At 42.3% G+C, this 20,197-nt stretch overlaps 1 long non-coding RNA gene across 1 annotated transcript in view; it reads left to right on the forward strand.

The window, feature by feature from the left end:
* LOC127004931 (uncharacterized) overlaps window positions 1-20,197 on the forward strand; it is a 32,720-nt gene that overhangs the window by 9,655 nt on the left and 2,868 nt on the right. The window contains exon 2 of the long non-coding RNA XR_007758119.1: window positions 3,999-4,081. This is a non-coding gene — a long non-coding RNA (uncharacterized LOC127004931). The remainder of the gene's footprint in view (window positions 1-3,998; window positions 4,082-20,197) is intronic.

A 20,197-nucleotide genomic window follows, 5' to 3' on the forward strand; every position in this document is an offset into this window, starting at 1 on the left:
CTGCCTCCATCCTCCATCTTAATAATCTTCCTCTCGTTATCCATCCCTCCTTTCTTCTTTCGGCCCTTTCCTCATTGTTCATTTTCTTCCTTCACGTCCTTGCTGTTCTTTCTGTTCATGTATTTCCCCATCTCTCCAGTCCTTCCTTCCTCTTCTCAGACCTTTTCTTCTCATCTTCCTACTCCTTTTCCCTTTTCCTCCTACTCGCCCACTGTGACTCAAAAGTAATCTCCAGTATTTGTCATCTCCAAATTATTTCCTGCTCGAGTTGGTTAACGGATTTATATAATGAAAAGAGATCTAAACCCTCACTATCCCCCCGCTCCACCCTCGTCCTTCACTCTCTGTCCCTCTCTCTCGCCCCTGCCTCCCTCCCTCCACATTTTATACCATCCTCATTTTCTGCCTCTTTGCCTCCTTTTATCTCCCTCCTCTTCATTTGTATCCTGTCGTCTCTGCCTCTTTATTTTGGATTATATATTAAAGCTCGTTTTCTGGAATTTCCTCATATTTTCCTCCTCGCTATCACGGTTTCCTTCCTCCTCTCGTCAGTCTCCTTCTCTTCTGCCAAGGTTTTCTTTTCTTTCCCTCGCATCCCGCACCAGTCTATCAATATTTCCCTTATCACTCGTCCACTCTTCGCGCCGCTCCGTTGAACGTTTGAGAATCAAGAGCCGCGTTGAAGGGAAGAGAGCTACGAATAATCAAACCTAAAGAAGAATATCCACCTTCGTATCCCTGATATACGAAGACAAGAACTCGTAGCTTTGGAAGATGTAAAGAAAGACCAAAAAATAGGACGTAGCTCCAATGTTTTAAGACGTCAAGTGAGGGATCGGAACCAGTCGGATTCATGTTTGCTTGGAACAGTTTTAAACTAGGTCACATGGTCTTGTTTTATCTCCTTTATTGCATTTGAGGAAACACGGTTGCGAGTGCAGATGATAATTAAAAGGATGCAAAGCTGAGTTAGTACGGAAAATATCATCGGAAAGACCACATTGTAGCACATTGTCATGAAACTCGGAAAGAGATGACAGGCGCCTTACGAGTCAAGTCTTTATATGATCAAACAGTAGCGATCAGTCTCCCATCTCACATAACGTTGCTAATGACGCCTCTTCTGACACCCTAGACTTCACTTCAGCTCCATAGTAAAGATATATTTTTACTGTACATGGTCGTGGGAACCAATTCATCAATCAGCTCACTTCATTGCACGTAGTCTCCGGCAAAAAAAAAAAAAAGCAGTCTCTCACTCATGGGAGGAACAAGCAATGTGTCTTTTATAGTCGCAGTTTGATGAAATGATCTCGTTGGTAAAGAAATGCACTAAAATTCGAATTGTCGGAAATGAAATAATGTAACAACGCCCACAAGACTTTAAATAGATATACTGTGGTAATAAGGGAACACTTATGACAATGATCAGAGTATTTTAGAGGATCTGGTGCAATCAGCAAATGGTTGTGATGAGATATAACAGATCACCGTTAAAAAATGTCAATCAGTGGATAGATTGCAACGAAGTATGCGCGGTAATGTGGCATGTAAATTTATGTAGATAAAAATGTATATACCTTATCACCAGCCTGAATCAATCCACTGCAAGACGTAAGCCTCTCAAACGTTCCCATCTATTTCTGTCCCGAGCCTCTAGTTTCCAGTCTCGATGTAAACACGATCAAAGGCTTCTTTTGGGCCCCTTTATATCGGCTTCAGTAATCAAAGTCTGTATACTGGAAGTTCAAAAGGTTAACTAATCAATGGTGACCTGGTCCATTACCCCGGATGTTCTCAACACATTTTTCTTCTGAGTGACCCTGAACACCCCCGTAACCAGGCACTACCAGCGGGCACTATGGGTAGTCGACTGAAATTTCAGGTTGCAATTTAGAAGGTGACAGCCAGAACCCCGCCCCTGCATTATGGCGGGGCAGGACTGCTCGTCATGCTACTGCTAACAGTCCCTTGTAATATGTCTATTTTAATTAGATTTTAGATGAGAACTAACCTCTACGCTTTTGCTTCCTCAGTGGCGTATCCGTGGGCCCGGGTTCGAATTCCGGCCCGATCAGTCGGACCGCAGCCCACACACTGTTCATCCTACCTTTCGAGCCGGTTAACTGAGGAAACTTTGGGGAGGTAAACTGTACTAACTCGAATGTAACAGCGGCCCTTTGTCCCTGGATAATGAGTTATAACCCGCGACAGACTCAAGGGTAATGTGACGAAACAGAGCACCGATGTTACGCGTACTTTTAGCGTACGTCCCAAACTTTGCCTTTGCTATCGTTCCTTGGTCCCACTATGATCTTTTCAAACGAAGTGTTCCTCTGGCGCCTAGGTGGCCTTTGTCAGTCCTCTCCTGATTGGTTGAATTCCTCTCTCGCTCTCATGGAGGTTGTCTCCGTCACAGGTTTTCTCGTGCTACATGTTTCTGTGTCATATGCCTTGGGACACCTTATACAAGAGCGGTAGTCATGGTTAGCACAATAAGGCTCAGCAGTTTTTTGTAAAACACATATATTTGTAAAGAAAAATAATAATAAAATTATAAAAACACCTCCGTGGTCTAGTGGTGCCTGGCTACTACTCCACGAGCCCGGGTTCGAATCCCGACCAGGGCAGTCGGTGTGCAGCTCACCCAGCTGTCCATCCTCTCCTTCGGGCTGATCGATAAATGGGAACCTGGGGAAACCTTGGGAAGGTAAAATGTGGCAATTCCGGGTTTCACATTGGCCCTTGTCCCGGGGTAATTGCTTCTTACCTACCAAAGGCTCAGAGGCCCAACGAATCGGAAATTAGCACCGCAGCCACGCTCAGCTATAGCGTATGCACTCTCCCTTACCTATATTCCTATAAGTGAAAAAACGCATCCGAAATGTTATAACTCTTTGACATACTCCCATTTGCAAGAGTCACTGAATCATTGTTGTAATAAACTATTCACCCTATAAAAAAAATGAGTGATCAACTCAATCAAAGCCGAGTAGATGAGCATATATTATAGCATGTACTGACGTCCCGGAGTGTTCATTTTTTTCATCATTGGAGCCGTCGAGTAATGTAAATATGGCTGACCGTGTCCGTAGAGTTTTCCGCACCACTACCTACCTGGGTAGCGTGACTACCGCACATAATACTTGAATTGCAGCCATACGAAAGTTGGCGGCAAACTAGTGCACATCTTACTGAAAATCTTTTGTTGATAAATCTTTTGGTAAAAATTGATGCAGGACATCTATACTGAGACTAATTGAACTAAATGTTAACGTTTTGTGAATAAAACAGTTTCAACCAAAATTGTCTTTCCTGCATAAGAGGTGTCCAGAAGCAGATAATATAGAAATATGTAGCAGAAATGTATGTAAAACTGACAGGCAATTTCAATAAGAGACGGAGAAGAATTCAACCAATCGTGGAAGACCTGACAACCATGCCAAGGAGCAAGAGAATATAGAATACAGGTCTTGTAGAGCCCAGAGCACTTCACCAATAAGGTGTTTCACAATGAACAGGATGTTTTGTGTGTGTGTGTGTGTGTGTGTGTGTGTGTGTGTGTGTGTGTGTGTGTGTGTGTGCGCGCGCGTGCATGCGTGCGTGTGTGTGTATATATATATATATATATATATATATATATATATATATATATATATATATATATATATATATATATATATATATATATATATATATATATATATATATGTGTGTGTGTGTGTGTGTGTGTGTGTGTGTGTGTGTACGTAAGTATTTTATATTACATAAATTGTGTATTATGTGTGCAAAAGAGCGCGCCTACACTTGTAAGTGTGATGTACAATGGTCCGATCACGTGATGAGCTCGAGATCACAAGCTAGTACCCTACTCGTTTTGAGCTTGCAGCAACATATTCACAGATCTTTGGGTACGGGTGGAAGCCCACATCACACGTACACACACCCGGGAGACGAGATACAGCCTCCCTCTGACACCCGGTTCCCATTTTTTACAGGGTGGACAGGGTAACCGAATGCAAGGAGATGCCCATCCGTCTCCACTCCTCCCGGGAATTAAACCTGGGATCTCTTGGTTTAGGTGAGCGTACAAACCACTATGTGTGTGTGTATGTGTGTGTGTGTGTGTGTGTGTGTGTGTGTGTGTGTGTGTGTCCGTGCGTGCGTGCGTGCGCATACGTTGTGTGTGCGCGCGCGCTCGTGTAAGAGAGAGAGAGAGAGTAAAGCCATCACAAGAAACAATACTTTTTGTGTATGAAAGGTTGAGCCTCCACGCACCACTAAGCTCAAGCCCAGCCCCAGCCCATTTTCCTCAATGCAAGCCAGCCCGCCCTGCACCGCCACTACCCGTACACCAACACCCCGCCCCGCCTGGCTCAATCATCACTCTCTCCCCCCCTTTCCCGCCCAACAAAGCCCCTCACACCCTGCCTCATTACACCCACGGGGCCCGGCCCGACCCCACCATTGTTTCCCTCACCACGCCGTGCCCTGCCCTGCCCCGCCCCACCCTGCCCCTGCCTTCCTGATCCGCCCGCAATCACGGTATCCCACTAAACCCTGTCACTTCCGCCTCCGCCTCCGTGCTGGAGGGATGGAGAAGATAATGGTTTTCCGCCGCCGCGGGCTGAGCCGGGGCCAAACAGCTCTGGTCGACCATTCACCTGAACCATCGAGTCCAGGAGGCTAACCAACCGAAAACCTTGTTGGGGAACGAAGCGCGCTTGCACACACACACACGCGCACACACACACACACACACACACACACACACACACACACACACAGACACCACACACACACACACACACACACACACACACACACACAGACACCAGACACCACACACACACACACACACACACACACACACACACACACACACACACACACACACACACACACACACACACACACACACACACACACACACACACACACACACACACACACACACACACACACACACCAGACACCCCCCTCACACACACGCATCAAAACATAAATACTCTCTTTGCACGAAAGAGTATTGAAAAAACGTAAAATAGTGAGATTTAATTTTCCAGACACATTTTCTTTATATAACATTATTTAGCGTCATTCCGCCTTACGACTGGCCTGAAGGGTCCCTCACGCGCTGAGAACTGGACTGGGCGCCAATCCCCATAAAATCGAGACGCCAGCCCCCTGCTTGTGTATCTATAATAGCATCACACACGGGTGGCGCTTCCTCACGCGGTATTCACAGTACTGTATCACATCAGCCGGGTGACTTAATCTCTAGCTCACGTTGTGCTCACCTGAAAAGCACTATGACTTACCTTAAATGATAGAGAGAGAGAGAGAGAGAGAGAGAGAGAGAGAGAGAGAGAGAGAGAGAGAGAGAGAGAGAGAGAGAGAGAGAGAGAGAGAGAGAGAGAGAGAGAGAGAGAGAGAGATGAAAATAAATATAAATGAAAACACGTAACTCTTCACCAGGTAGAATTTCAAGTACCTTACAAGCCATGGACGTAAAAAAACAGCACACGCTCATCTCTCGTTAAAAGTGTCGGCGACGGGTGTTTAGCAGCGCATGTACGGGAAACTGACCACTTGAAACCTGAACTGTGATGTGTGTGTTGTTTTCAGTAGTGTTTGTCTAGAGGGCGAAGGGAAAGATAAGGGCGGGGGAGTGAGTTCAGCTGCGGTGCGGGCTTTTAAGATATGAAATAAGGAATGAAAATAGTGATAATAATGATAAGAAGAAGAAAAAGAACTGCTAATAATGTTAATAATAATAATGATGATAACTAATGATAATAATAATAATAATAATAATAATAATAATAATAAAAGATCCTAAATTAACCATAACCTTTATAATTAATGAATGCCGTTATACAAAAAGAATGTAAATGATAACAAATTATGTAATGAATGTTAAACGAACAAAGGGATAAAGGAAAATAATAATGCATGATAAAAGAATAATAAAATGCAATCCGTTCTCTGGTACAAGGCGGAGAGTGTGTCGAGGGAAGTGCCTCAATACGCTACCGTCCTTGTCATGATCATGATCCGGTGCTCGGATAAATAAAGACGACTGTTCCAAGCGAGGTCCATGAGTCTACCCTTCCTAGTTTTCCCTCAGACAGCAGCCACTTATCGATCAGCCACTCGCAAGGCTACGAGGAGCAACATCTGGGCTGCGTGCCAAGAGACTGACCCCAGCGAGGATTCGAACAGCAATCAACATATCCCGCCTGTCCTTATCCTACCCTCCTTCGCCTTCTCAGACACATCCCTTTAGTTCAACACCGCACGGGCATAATTCCTTCTTTTATCTTCCTTGATCACAGCACCTTCCTCATAACATCAATCTATCTCCTTCCTTCCTTCCATCGTTCCTCCGTTCAGTTCATTTCACCAGCACTTCCCATATGTTCGTCCACCACTGAGAGGAGAAGAGAACACGTTGAGACGAACTTTTCCTTTTCAAAACATTTTATTAACGGAAAATCGAAAATCATAAAATTCAAAACTAGACACAAGACAAACTAATGGACGTTAAGTCTGTCCTGAAGGAACGATATAAGGGTAATTATATATATATATATATATATATATATATATATATATATATATATATATATATATATATATATATATATATATATATATATATATATATATATATATATATATATATATATATATATATATATATATATATATATATATATATATATATATATATATATATATATATATATATATATATATATATATATATATATATATATATATATATATATATATATATATATATATATATATATATATATATATATATATATATATATATATATATATATATATATATATATATATGTGTCGGCTTCTTCCAGGTGGGGCCTGATGGTCGGCCCAGCCCGTTCTGGCGCAGGCGAGTGTTTATAGTGGCGCCATCTTGCATTAGCTCATGCTGCCCCCGGAAGTCGTACTTGATTCGCTTGGACGGCTTCCTCTAGAGTCAGGTTGATGGGTGGTCTTCAGGACAGCATGTGGGTAATTTTAAGCCACTCGGCGGTGACCGAAAATCCGAGTGGTAGCGTGAGGATTCGAACCGCATCGTCCATCACGCGGCAAATGTGGGTCCAGTACGCTATCACTTCATACCCAAATATATATATATATATATATATATATATATATATATATATATATATATATATATATATATATATATATATATATATATATATATATATATATATATATATATATATATATATATATATATATATATATATATATATATATATATATATATATATATATATATATATATATATATATATATATATATATATATATATATATATATATATATATATATATATATATATATATATATATATAAATATATTTATATATTGCTGACGAGAACAAGTACAAAAAGAGAAGGGGGATGGAAAACTTGTCTCTGGGAAAGGTTGGTGTGATGGGAAGGGTTGGATGGGAGGGATTCTTTCAGATGGCGGTGAGGTCAAGTGCGATGTTAATCCTCGGGTAGGATGCTGGGTGACAGGTCCCAGAGGTATGCAGGTGGGCAGTATCTGGGAGGTCACTCAGGGATACCCAGGCTTAGTAATGAAGTGCTAAGCCTGGGCCGGCGAGACACTGGTGGTGGTTGCTGGCCGGTTTATCAGAACAAGTGCACAGAGTTGATGAAGTTGCCGTACATCTTGCTCCAGACCTGAGTGATGAGGCTGCCTCACTGCCTGCCACCTGAACTGACCTTCCTCTGCTGCTGGGTGATTTCGGTGATTTCGTGTGTGTGCGCGTGCGTGTGCGCATGTGCGTGTGCGTGTGCGTGTGTGTGTGTGTGTGTGTGTGCGTGTTCGTGTGCGTGTGCGTGTGCGCATGTGCGTGTGCGTGTGCGTGTGTGTGTGTGTGTGTGCGTGTTCTTGTGCGTGTGCGTGTGCGCATGTGTGTGTGTGTGTGTGTGTGTGTGTGTGTGTGTGTGTGTGTGTGTGTGTGTGTGTGTGTGTGTGTGTGTGTGTGTGTGTGTGTGTGTGTGTGTGTGTGTGTGTGTGTGTGTGTGTGTGTGTGTGTGTGTGTGTGTGTGTGTGTGTGTGTGTGTGTGTGTGAATAAACATATAATATAACAATGATAATAGATAGATAGATCTAAATATTCTTCTTGAATATTTTTAATTTGATAGGATTGCACGCTGTCATTTTAAGGAAAGTTTGCTGCTTCTCTCTAAGTGACATCAAAGTCAACTAGCATCATAACAATTACCTACTTAATGCATCACGAGTACCTCTCTGGCATGACTCACTCACCAACATAACGTAAATTATTCACCAAAGCAAAGTATAATTAGCATCATTATTCCCATTGCCGATGGTTTATTGACTACAGAGAGCACCTACAGCATTAAGTAATTCTAGTACCAAGTAGAACATTCGACCAAATTTCAGTTTTGCTGATTTCATGAAATGAAATTTCGTTTTTTTGTCTTATTTATTCTTAAGAAAATTTACTTGGATATATATATATATATATATTTTTTGTCAGAGTTAATATTTGTTCTGCCCCAAGTCCCTAGAACTCAACAACAACAAAAAATTAGGCACTTCTGTGCGTCCGACCAACCGCACGTTACGGTGTACCAAGGAAAAGAGAAAACAGGGACGGCGGAGACAAACCGTTCGGGAGGCTCGCCCATCTTCATTTGCTTGGTCGCTCGACTTGTGGCAGAGTAACAGATCGAGAGTCTCCAGAAAGAAGCAGCAGAGGTCAGTTGTGACGTCAATGGCCTGGATGCAAGACTCTAGAAACCGTAACTGGACTGAAGGGGGGGGGGGGGGGGGGGGGATCTGTAGAAAACGAAGTACATTGTCTTAGGCCGACATTGACTGCTAGGTTGCTTGAATTCACCCTTCCCAATATGTTTTTTTATTAATTGGTCTGTGACTAAGGGTGAAGCCCATGGGGAGGAAGGGTGAACAGCAGGGCGAGGGAGGGTGAGCATCCACGTGGTCTTGGTAAAAACTTGCAAAACTAACTGATATCATCCTTCTGTCGCTCGCCAGTTCTGTCTCTTAAACTAACTATTCGTAATGTTGATGAGTGACTGTAGTTCAAAAAAATTAAATTACGCCGCCTTATAAATAGAACGCATTAGAATAATCTTGACGTTAAAATGTTAAATTGCATCCTAAAGGATTACAACCACCGTGATCTTGTAAAGCCTCGGTGAGCCGTCCCTGTTTTGTGTCCCTTATATGTGTGTGTGTGTGTGTGTGTGTGTGTGTGTGTGTGTGTGTGTGTGTGTGTGTGTGTGTGTGTGTGTGTGTGTGTGTGTGTGTGTGTGTGTGTGTGTGTGTGTGTGTGTGTGTGTGTGTGTGTGTGTGTGTGTGTGTGTGTGTGTGTGTGTGTGTGTGTGTGTGTGTGTGTGTGTGTGTGTGTGTGTGTGTGTGTGTGTGTGTGTGTGTGTGTGTGTGTGTGTGTGTGTGTGTGTGTGTGTGTGTGTGTGTGTGTGTGTGTGTGTGTGTGTGTGTGTGTGTGTGTGTGTGTGTGTGTGTGTGTGTGTGTGTGTGTCTGTGTGTGTGTGTGTGTGTGTGTGTGTGTGTGTGTGTGTGTGTGTGTGTGTGTGTGTGTGTGTGTGTGTGTGTGTGTGTGTGTGTGTGTGTGTGTGTGTGTGTGTGTGTGTGTGTGTGTGTGTGTGTGTGTGTGTGTGCGTGTGCGTGGGCGTGTGTGTGTGTGTGTAGATGGAAGAGTCTAGTGGACGGTCTGGAGTGCTTGGTCGACGCCTGTGACGTCATATCGCAACGCTGACATTGTCTTGTAGGCGTTGAAGAGGAGAGAGGAGAGGAGGAATGGTCAAGGAACGAGGGGAGGAAGGACTGGGGATTAGCGGACGTTGAGGAAAACGAGGACGAGGAAAGGGAAATTGGAAGGAAAAGTATAAGGGAGGAAAGAGAAATAAAGGAGGAAAAGGAGGATCGATCAGGAAGGGAAAGAACAAGGACGAAAAAGAGGTCAAGAAATAGAAGGAGAAAGGATGCGGCGTGAAAGAGAAAGAGAAATAAAAGGCTGGCGTGAAGTGGATGAGGAAGATGTTAGGGAAAGATTAGTGTGGGTAGGGAGGGCTACGTAACAGAGCTATGCAGGACAAATAGGCATCAAGATATTATGCGAAAAGGATAAAGAATGATGACGTAATGATGACAAGGGTAATGATTGAAGTGGTATGCGAAGAAGTGACAATGAAATGGATGGTGAGAATGGGACAGGACTTCTCGCAGGCAAAGATTAGTGTAGCTGCATATGTTTGTGAAGTATATATGCAAGCAGGGCGATGGTTGAGGGATAGACAAGGTGGAGGAGGTGACGAGATATGAGATGGTGTCATGAAAGTAGTGGCCGTATGGAAGAGAATGGAAGAATAATATAAGTACAAAATGGTATGTAACGTAGGTAGTGTCTCCTTTCGCTGCGGGATGGAAACAAGGGTAAGGAGACAAAAGGGCAGGAAAAGAAGAGAGCGAAAGGCAAGGGACAGTAAGGTGGGGTTAGGCTGCTTGTCACGGAGGAGCCGCTGCTAACGAAGAAGCATCTCCACCACGGGCCAAGTGACGCGCTGGGCAACTTTTTCTCGTCAGTGTTGAAAGAGGGAGGGAGGAAAAAAGATTTGTTGATCGGGTTGTAGGGGTGGTGAAAATATATGGTCCTTTCGAACCTTATATGGTCATCTTGGGTGAACTGATATGCTTTGCTAAAGTAATTTATCTCGATTTTAGAAGTTGGTTAGTTGGTGGTGATGGCTGTGAAGGAAAAGGGGAAGTGTGATATGAATTCCAGTAATGGTAATTAGAATCAGATGATGGTGGTGGCGCAGTGGTGGTAGTGCATATAACTGAACTGAATAGATTTAATGCTCAGACATTTACGGAAAAAAAGTATGGAGCGCAGCCCTTCGGTCATGTTGTCACAGTATTCAGAAATGACGACGCGACCTATAAAAAAATAATAAATCCTCTCACCAGACAATTACTCCGCAGCCATATATCTAAAGCGTCAAAACTACTTTCATTAATTGTGTCAGGTTATTCAATACAATTACATTTTTACTTTGCATTACTGTAGTGAATTTAAGTTGATTTGGGTTTACTTTATAATAGTATTTCTTGTAATATTTCTTACCTGAGAAATATCCTGATTTTGGCACTCAAACAAAACATGGCGTTCATCATCTATCTGTCTCTCTTTAAGTTTATCACAACAGCGTTCCTCTCTTCTTATTTTACGTTATCTGCCGGTAGCCTTAGTAACCGGTAATTGATTATTTCCTATACGAAATTTACTTAGATGCGATTCATTTTAGTTAATTTTACAAGGTGTTCCTCGATCTCATACACTTCTTTATATATACTCTAACTATTACAAATGTCTTTTATTATGACATATCTATACCAAACTGTTATCCAAAGATCTTTCAACCTCTACTCAATTGCTTTTTAAAATCTTCTTGAATTTTCTATAGTCTGAGACAACCACACATCCGACAGAATATATTCGATACATGATTATACTCCTGATTGATCTAACCATGACGATGAATTCACCCCAGACAAGTGTAATTGTAGCAAACAAGTATAAATTGTATGACTTTTTTTCATTAGCGATCTTGTCCAAGCATCATCCTGCACTTAATACTTATTTCCACTGATACACCCCAACTTGCAATGTCCGTGCTTGTATACTTGTGTACATACAAAACATGATTAGAAAACTTCATCTGTAATCATTCTAATTCTGTGTCATCATTACCCCATATTACACTTGAATGTCGTTACTGGTACCACTATTGTACATTTCAATTTGCATGTCAACTGGCAAATCATATCAACGTGAATTACCGATTATTGCGTCCAAAACCCTAGATGCTTGTTCCTTTAATTCTAACTCCCTTTGATTAAACTTCACAGTGTAACTAGACAGGCCAGGTAACTAAACTCACTAACTACCTCGATTTCCTCCTCACCCGGCGGTATCCAATAATTATTGCCTCCAACTTTGCCCCTACTGAACACGACTGTCTTAGTTTTACTGGAATTATTCACCTCCAAATTACAGTCAAAACACTAATTGTAGAGAGCTATCAACGTTTGTTTCATGGTTTGCGCACTGTCTCACAAAATGATCGTATTGTCTGCGTGCATCAACATCAGTAGTTTTAAACATGAATTTACAAGATCATAATTGAAGTTTAGATAATTACGCCCAGTTGTTCTTGTATGTCGCACACAGTTATGGAGATGGACTTTCTCCTCACATCACACCCATGTTACATCCAGAAGTATCAGACATCTGCTGCCCTACCAGTACACACGGCTTCACATTGTAATACATGCTACGAATGGCATTAAATGATCTACCATGAGTACCATCAACATCATTCCTCTCAAGCTTGCACCGTAATCCGTCTCTCCATACCGTATCAAAAGTGGGGTTTTTTAACCAACAAAAAACTCGCTCTTCCCACTTAAACAACTGAACAACACACTTAGGTAGAAATACATGGTTCAGAGTACAATACTCCTGCCGAAAGCCTGCCTTGGCGATGTGGTTATCGTCAAAATACTGTTTAAGGCGGTCGGTTATTAATATGACAGTAAACAGTTTCCCCATATAGTTGAACAGGTTAGCCAAATGCTACCATAGTTGTCAGCATCTCTAGCGTCTCCCTTATTTTTATGAAGAGGCACAAAATATCCGGTGAGCCACTCTGACAGAAAATAAAAATATCTAGAATGTTATTAAATAGTTTGACATATAAAGAACCAAGTAATTCTTAGGTACATTTAAGACATATTCATCAGTTATGTTGTCAGTACAAAAGACACCATTTTTCAGTAACAGACCTTTTCATATCAACAGGGGTTAAAGGGTCATTCAGTGTGGACAAGTCAACATCACTCTTTATCTCGAAGTTTATATTCTCGTTTATGTTTGTCTCGCTTTGATGTGACATGGGTTGTTGTTATTATTATTGTTATTATTATTATTATTATTATTATTATTATTATTATTATTATTATTATTGTTATTATTATTATTATTATTGTTATTGTTATTGTTATTATTATGATTATGATTATGATTATGATTATTATTATTATTATTATTATTATTATTATTATTGTTGTTGTCGTTGTTGTTGTTGTTGTTGTTGTTGTTGTTGTTGTTGTTGTTGATGTTGATGTTGATGTTGATGTCATCATATCCTCGACCCCATTATCTCAAACATATCAAGAGCTTCGACCCCGTTGTCTCATACACATCAAGAACTTCGACCCCGTTATCTCGAACACATCAACAACATCGACCCCGTTATCTCGAACACACCAACAGCCTCGACCCCGTTAGTGTTCAGAAGAATTTTAAGAGAAGAGGGGGGATTAAGAAATTGAGAAGAGGATTAAGAGGAAGAGGAAGAGGATTAAGAGGCTTAAAAAGGGATTAAGAGGAAATGGAAGAGGATTACGAATTTTAGAAGAGTATTAAGAAGTTTACAAGAGGTTTACGAGGAGGACGAAGAGGATTAATAGATTTAGAAGAGGATCAATAGGAAGAGAAGGAGGATTACGAGGGGTTTAGAAGAGGATTAAGAGGAAAAGGAAGACGATTAAGATATTTAGAAGAGGATTAAGAGGAAAAGGTTGAAGAGTAAGAGCTGTAGAAGAGGATTAAGATATTAACGAGGAAGAGGATTAAGAGGTTTAGAAGAGGATTAAGAGGTTTAGAGGAGGATCAAGAAGAAAAGAAGAGTATAAAGAGGTTCAGAAGAGGAATAAGAGGAAAAGAAAGAGGAATAAGAAGTTTCGAAAAGGATTAAAAGGAAGAGGAAAAGTATTAAGAGGTATAAAAGAGGATTAAAAGAAAGAGATGGAGGATTAAGACGCTTAAAAGATGATTATGAGGAAAAGGAAGAGGATTAAGGGGTTTTGAAGAGGTTTAGAAGAGGAAAAGTATTAAGAGGATTAAGAGGAAGAGGTGGAGAATTAAGAGGTTTAAAAGAGGATTAAGAGGAAAAGGAAGAGGATTAAGAGGTTTACAATAGGATTAAGAAGAGAAGGCTCCTCTTACATGTTCTTGGTGCTACGTCCTGCACATTAACCGTGAAAGTTATACTCCCGGTGCTGTATAATGCACAGTAACAATGGAATTTATACTCCCGGTGCTGTATAATGCACAGTAACAATGGAATTTATACTCCCGGTGCTGTATAATGCACAGTAACAATGGAATTTATACTCCCGGTGCTGTATAATGCACAGTAACAATGGAATTTCCACGGGTCCCGCTAGTTATTATTATTATAAGTAATAGTATTAGTAGTTATGGCAATAGTAATAATAGTAGTAGTAGTAGTAGTAGTAGTAGTAGTAGTAGTAGTAGTAGTAGTGGTAATAATAATAATAATAATAAAAATAAAAATAAAAATAAAAATAAAAATAAAAATAAAAATAAAAATAATAATAATAATAATAATAATAATAATAATAATAATAATAATAATAATAACAATATTGATAGTTTTGCTGGTGGTACTTCTAGTCAAGGAGGCTTAAGTCTGAGCTCCTCTAAATAATCGGAGACTGTATACATGAATTGTGGCGCTAAGGGAGAGCACACAAAGATCAAATGGAAACCTAACGAGAAACATTTTTACGAACATATATATTCCCCGCGTCGTCTCGCTCAACGCTGACAGCTGGTAATGAAGTCGTAACTTATGTAGCCTTCCTAACATGTACGGAATGAATTCATTATGGACGTATTTACTTATTCATTCACCAAAGTAATTACTGACTCAAGTGTTTTTTCGGTAGACGGTTCTCCTTTTAGAGACGGAATAAAAAGGGCGCGAGCCTGAACGATGTACGATGACCTGCCTCCTGCCCTCCTCCGCAACTCCTCCCGCCTCGAGTACCTGGTGACGTGTGATAAACCTCTCTCGCTGATTTATCATTTAGAAAAGTACTTATATCTGTATTGGTTGACGACTTGCGAGTAAGAAAATAATTACTTACAACTCTTAGAGATTATCTGTTTTCATTTTAATACTTCATTCGAAAAAAAAAAAAACTCAACATCAACGTAAATATGTACAACAGCTTCCGTAATATATGTGGCGTATCTTGGCGTGTGTCCAAAGGTGCTTATCTATTTTTTGGTATTCATTTCTCACTAGATACATGACTAAGGACTCAGCACAACATACTCTAATTTACGCTCTTTGCCGCTACACTCGCCTCATTAACCTCGATCTTTGGGTCTTTAACAAGGCGGGAACACCCTGCCCGGGGACACAGGACTAACTGCGACATCTGGGCTCTCCTAGTTATCCTAGTTCCCCTTCCCTGACTTCATCGAGTTATTCTCACTCATCGACCAACCGTTAATTAAAGGAGGATGAACACGACGGGGCCTGGCCGCTGATTGCCGTGGCCTGGCCTCGAGCTATGGGTGCCAGCTGGCCCTGTGGCGGGGTCTTGGCCGCACTACATCCCAACCGGAGGGCTTAGTTAACATGTATAATGGAGGAGTGAGTTTCAAACATATCTCACGACGACTCCATTATATTTCAAGCATTAGCGTTACGAGCCATTTGCAAGCCTCTCAACAGTATTAAGAGTTCTGCGCCTCCCTCCATTGGTATTTAGAGCCATACTCTCAAGTATTTCAGAGCTTATACACGCACCATTGATAAGGCTTTTGTAGGAGTTGTAGGCATTTCCATGGGTAGTTTTATGAGCCAAGTAAAAGTCTGACAAAGCTTGTGCGTCATGGACGTGAAAAACACTCGTGAGAACTTGACGTATCTCCTTTCTGATCTCCGGAAATATTTATGGTGAGAGCCGAAAGCGTCTGAGAACACGTGCCTAATTAGTTATGTATATATCTTTAATAACCACCCACTGTCTATTTCCTCCATCTGCGGCAATACTAAACTTTCCTGAACAACCTTTACTAGTATACATATTGAGCGAAAAAACTCAATATCTATGAGGTTAAGGAAATGCCAGCTGCCAACTCGACCGTAGAGGCAGACTGGAAGCTGTTAAAACGGCAACTTAGCGAGTGGTGTATCTCAATCCGGTGCTGGGATGCGAGCCGTAGCCGTACCCAGAAGCATCCCGGTAAAAAGTCTCTAAAATATGCATGTTTTTAAATCGTTTCACTGGGGAAAGTTTATGGTTTCCCCTTTCCGGTAACCTGCGCCGGGGAAAGCCAACGAACATGAAAACTTGAAGAGAAAAAAAAAGTTAAATGAACACTAAATCAATTTCTATAATGGACACCCTTCCCGTCATCCAGTTAAGGCTTCTCTTCCTTCTCGTCCGTGAAGCCTCCTCCTCCTCCTTCTCCTTCTCCCCGTCCTTCTCCTCCTCTTCCTCCTCCTGCTTCTGCTTCTCCTCCTCCTCCTCCTCCTCCTCCTCCTTGCCCTCGTCCTCCTCCTCCTCCTTGCCCTCGTCCTCCTCCTCCTTCTCCTTCTCCTCCTCCTGCTTCTGCTTCTCCTCCTCCTCCTCCTCTTCCTCCTCCTTGCCCTCGTCCTCCTCCTCCTCCTCCTTCTCCCCGTCCTCCTTCTCCTCCTCTTCCTCCTCCTGCTTCTGCTTCTCCTCCTCCTCCTCCTCCTCCTTGCCCTTGTCCTCCTCGTTCTCCTCCTCCTCCTCGTTCTCCTCCTCCTCATCTTCTTCCCCCTTCTCCTCCTCTTCTTCATCCTCATTCTCCTCTTCCTCCTCCTCCTTGCCCTTGTCCTTCTCCCCGTCCTCCTCCTCCTCCACTTCCTCCTCCTCCTGCTTCTCCTTCTCCTCCTCCTCCTCCTCCTTGCCCTTGTCCTCCTCGTTCTCCTCCTCCTCCTCCTCCTCCTCCTCGTCAACGTTAAGGGAGCTCTGAAGTATTCGTGTGTCACCTCCAAGAAGCAGTCGCGTCGATAAAAGTGTCTCATTAGTGTCTCCTCACCTGCGTGGCCCAGACTCGCGCCCCACATGATCCCCCGTCAGCCGCCGCCCACCTGCCAATATGCCGCCCTCCGCCTCTAGCTCCTGGGCGACCAAATGAGGATAATGAAATGAGACGGAGATGGGCCGGTGCAGGTGCTCGTGCAGTTGATGAAGGTGATCATAATGATGCTGGAGTACGGAGAGTTTGCAAGTGATGGATGTTTTTTTTTTTTTAAGGGGATGAAGATGATGGTAGTGGTGACGGTGGTGGTGATGTTAATGGTGGTGAGGGGATGCTTAGATAATGTGTTAGATGACTTATGGAGGTATACATTAAGAGAAGAGGATGATGGTAGAGGAGATGAATGGGTGTTGAAAGTGAGCCTCGAATCGGTGATGTGATAGATTAGGTGATGAGAATTATGGGAGTTAGACGATGAGAGGAAAGGATGAAGATTTGCTAAGGTGATGGTTGTGTAGAGGAGATGAGGTGATGGAGATTAGGCTCGAGTCGTTGAAGTGGTAGATTATGTGGTAGGAGCAATGGGAGGTATGTAGGTAAGTGGTGAAGGATCAGTAAGAGAAAAGGGTGAAGATGAAGCTGAGGAAAATTATGGTGGTGTAGAGGAGCTGAGAGATTTTGGATGAGCGGATGGTAGCCAGAATTATAGGCAGAAGAGGGGGTGGTGATTTAGGATGGTAGTTGAGAAGGTGGTGGTAGTAGGTAGTGGTAATATGTGGAAAAGTCGACGATGGAAAGAGGAACGGAAATAACAACATTATGAAAAGCTAGATTACTATAATCATCATCATCACCACCACCACCACCACTAGCATTATCGTAGGTTATTATATATAGTATTAGTCTACTGCATGACAAAGGCCTTTCCAAATGTTTTCCACATAGCGGTTTGATATCCACGCACTACTCATCTTGCTCCGGCAAATGTTCTAATCTTATATCTTCACCTGGTTCTCCGTCTACCCTGAGAGTTGTGTTTTCAGAGTTGTCAGTCTTTTACTTTGGTGGTTCATCTGTTATCCGTTTTACGCATGACATAATCTGTCCAAACTTGGCTATTATTTTTGATCGTCACTAAAATATCTTCAACCTTTGTTTGTTTTCCAGTGTTATCCAAATAGCCACCACTGACAAGGGGCTTGTGAACATGGCCCGAGGTGAAGCGGGTAGCGTAGATACTTTTAAAATCTCCTCTCTTTTTAACACAATAAAAATTCATAATGAAAAATTATAATGCTGCAACTTGAAACTTGTTTCTGTTACCAATAAAATGGCGGCGCTGGAGAAAAGTTAAAATCTTATAAGGAAAGGTTTTCTTCGTTATTTTTAAACTAGACTATTTTAGGTGACATACGAAGGTATAATAAAGTTGGATTTTTGAAATGTTTTGAGAATGAAGTCAATGAAGATGAACTAAATGACCTTGAACGTATTAGATTATAACTCGTGGAACACATTTCTTTCATACTGTCGTCAGCTGCAGGTTCAGGCATGCCAGTGTTCAGTATTACATTTTTTCCTTCCATACACGAACTCAGTTTTACACGATGTTGTGTGGCAGGGAATGAATAGCAGGCGTGGGAGGCATTGGTGTGGGTGTGAACATTCGGAGCGTGACGTAGGTGAAGGAGGAGAATAGCGGAAATGTGTCAAGTGCCGGGAACAGTGCTGTGTGAGATAGGAGAATGGCGGAGCTATGTGTGGCGAGGGAGTATGACGAATGGCAGAAGTTGCAACTCGGTGGTGATACTGAAACGCGGTGTTTTCGTGGTATGGGAGATATACGGGCACGACGAGAAGATATTGTGTCTGTAGTGATAGGTATGATTTGTTTGGGTATGGTCTTACAAGAAGTGGGAATGAAGTGTTGGAATGTTGCTTGGTACGAGAGCAGATCAACAGTGCGGCGGCGGCGAGGTGCTGTGCTGCGGGGGGATCGAAGGCTATATGCATGAATAATGGCGCCAAAGGAGAGCACACAAAGATCAAACAGAAACCTAATGAGAAATGATTATTCTACGAACATATATTCTCCCCGTCGTCTCGCCTTACACTGACAGCTGGTAATGAAGTCGTAACTTGTGTAGCTTTATTTATAATGTTGGAATGAGGTGTGTGTTTCGTAGTGGGTCCAGCAGGGGTGTAGCGTGAGGAATGGTGTGTGGAGAATAAGGAACCTTTAGGAACAGGGGTGAGGCTTATGGTTAACGGAACACCTTTAACCCCTTGACTGCGGATTTCCTACCAGAAGACATCACCAAGCTACAAGAATGCAACAAAAAGTGGCTGCTACAATTCAATGAAGAAAATGTAAAGTTATGTACATTGGGAGGGGATATCCAGCATACCAGTACCACATGGGAAACACTCCACTATCCACCACAGAGGCAGAGAAAGACCTGGGAATATGTGTTACCAGGCTACCAGTGAAGGAGAAATCCGTGTCAAGCGCAGCGGACGGGTTAACGAGGATGTAGCGGAATGGTAAAATAAACATGGACAGGACGCTATAATGAGTAGACTACAAACGCTGAGTCCAAGCAGCTACGTACGTTCGGATAGTGCAGTCACCTCCCAGTAGAAAAAATGTTTACTGCCAATCGTGACCTTCCTCACCACTCACCGCTTGTCTTTTCAATTCACTTTTATCGTGAGTTCTCGTAAAAATAGGCAACACCATTATCATGAGATCTGAAAAAGAATAAGGAGACAAGGAGGAAGAGGAGGAGGGGGAGGAGGAGAAGGAGGAAGAGGAGTGATGCACGATGTAGAGATAAGTCAGGAACGAGAATGCAAGACCTCGACAACAAAAATACACATCACACCACATCACACACATCATTCGTTAGTGCTAGAAGAGAGAGAAGGAGACTTGCAGTGTTACGAAACCGAAAATAGAAACTATCGATGCCACCATTATCCTAACTATTAGAAAACAAAAAGTCACTCCCTACTACCCCCCTCCACCACCACCACCAAACGTGCTCAATCTTGCCACGTGTGAGAGTAGCCAATTACCAACGAGAGGATACGATCTTTGGAACAGATTTGGGGTTCGATTTCTTCTCCTTACTCTTCCCCTCCGCTTCTTTTCTTCCTCTCTTTCTCCGTCGTCGCATTTCTCGTCGTTCTCCGCTCCCTGGGCCGAGACGAGCCAGTGGCGCCGAAGTA

Source organism: Eriocheir sinensis, chromosome 3 (genome assembly GCF_024679095.1).
Source record: "Eriocheir sinensis breed Jianghai 21 chromosome 3, ASM2467909v1, whole genome shotgun sequence".
Taxonomy (NCBI): Eukaryota; Metazoa; Arthropoda; class Malacostraca; order Decapoda; family Varunidae; genus Eriocheir; species Eriocheir sinensis.